Genomic DNA, 2,045 nt, shown 5'->3' with positions numbered 1-2,045 from the left:
TCTTCCTCTCTCTCTCCTCTCTCTTCTCTCTCTCTCTCTCTCTTTTCTCTCTCTCTCTCTCTCTCCTCTCTCTCTTTCTCTCTCTCCCTCTCCTATCTTTTCTCACTCCCTTTCTCTCTCCCTCTTTCTCTTTCTCGCTGTGTGTGTGTGTGTGTGTGTTTATGTGTGTGCGCGTTGTGTGTTGCTTTTGTGTGCGTGTGTTTTGTGTGGTGTTGTGTTGTGTGTGGTGTTTATGTGTGGCGTTTGTCGTCTCTGCGTAGCTCTCCACCAGTTACGTTTTAGCCCTATATTTACGATGCGAAGAATTGAAAACATCTTATGTTAACTAAACATTCATGCGTTCATGAGCGTGATTTGCGAAACAAAAGAGTCGCGATGAAGACACGTTCATTAAACACGTCGTTACCTTGTCTTGAATGAGCCCAGTCCTTTGTTTTATTGATTTCCATTTTGTTTTTCTGTAAGATTCGGGTTTCCCTTTTTCTATTGTGATTATATTGGTGTGCAAATTTTAAAAAATCTATAAGAGTTTTTTTAGGGTTTGTAACAGTATGCTAGCACATTTTCTATTCATCTACACTATTTTTCCTCTCTCTCTCTCTTCTCTCTCTCTCTCTCTCTCTCTCTCTCCTTCTTCTCTCTCTCTCTCTCTCTATCTCTCCAGCTCTCCCGTCCCCCTTCTCCCTACCCCCCACCCTCCCCCCTCCCCCCCTTTTCTTCCACAGCCATAAAAACTAAACTGCAATTAAGGTCGAAAAAAACTATACCATTTAAACCCAAGGAATGGCCCTTATCACCCGACTTATCATCCGGATCACCCGCGGTAAAGCTGGCAACTGGTCTTACGTCGTACTCGTAAACCCGCGCTAGAGCTGCGTCAGTGATAAGCGAGTTATCAAATGACCCTTCATAATTTATCGCTTAAGCCTTTTCTTCTAGTCACGTGAGTTTGGAATTTCGCTTGTTTTTTTTTCTTTCTTTTCTTTCTTCTTTTTTCTGTTCTTTTTTTTTGTCATTTTATTCTTTTTTTTTTATTGTTTTTCTTTTTTCTTTCTTGTGCTTCTAGTTTGTATGTTTGCTTATTTCTTTCGTCCTGTTCACCTTTCCTTCTTATTTTGTTTTTCCTCCTCCCCGCTTCTGTTTCTCCCCCTCTCTTTTCTCCTCCTTACTGTCCCTCTACCTCCCCACCTCCTCCTTTCGCCTCTTCCTCTCTCCTCCTCCTTTTCTGCCTCTTCCTCCTCCACCTCCACTCCACCTCCTCCTCCTCCTCCTTCTCCCTTCCTCTTTTTCCACCATCCCCTCCTCCTCCTCCTCCCCTCCTCTCCTTCCTCCTACCTCTCCTCCTCCTCTCCTCTTCCTCCTCTCCTCCTCCTCCTCCCTCCTCCACTTCCTCCTCCTCTCCTCCTCTCCTCCTCTACTCTTCCTCTTCTCCACACCCCCTCCTCCTCTTCCTCATTCTCCCCTCTCCTCCTCTCCTCCTCCTTCCTCCTCCTCCCTCCTCCTCCTCCTCCTCCTCCTCTCCTCTCCCTTCCACCCCTCCTCCCTCCCCATGATCCTCCTCTTACTGCAAACTAACTATAGCTTGTATTTTATCTAAAAAAAAAATCTAACCTTCACCTTTCCCTCAAGTCCAGCCTGTGTGATTCTATCTTATCGTTCTATGTTCAGTTTTTTATGATATTGTACACGTTAATAATCCGACTAACAGTGTCATAATCTGCTGCGAACCAACAGTGAGCAATGTGTGCATTATATATATATATATATATATATATATATATATATATATATATATATATATATATATATATATATATATATATATATGTATGTATGTATGTATGTATGTATGTATGTATATACTTTACTTGAAAATGAACTAAATCCATATCTATTCATTGAAAACCTATCACGTGACGAGAGCATGAGGAGGGACGTTTGTGTGTGTGTGTGCTGTTGTTGTTGTTGTTGTAGTTGCTGTCCTTTTTATTCCTCATCTTACGATCGGATAAGGGATATCGAAGCGTTATACAACAGATAAAGAG

This window comes from Penaeus monodon, chromosome 1, assembly GCF_015228065.2.
Source record: "Penaeus monodon isolate SGIC_2016 chromosome 1, NSTDA_Pmon_1, whole genome shotgun sequence".
In the NCBI taxonomy this organism is placed as follows: domain Eukaryota; kingdom Metazoa; phylum Arthropoda; class Malacostraca; order Decapoda; family Penaeidae; genus Penaeus; species Penaeus monodon.
This window is presented reverse-complemented; position numbering follows the sequence as displayed.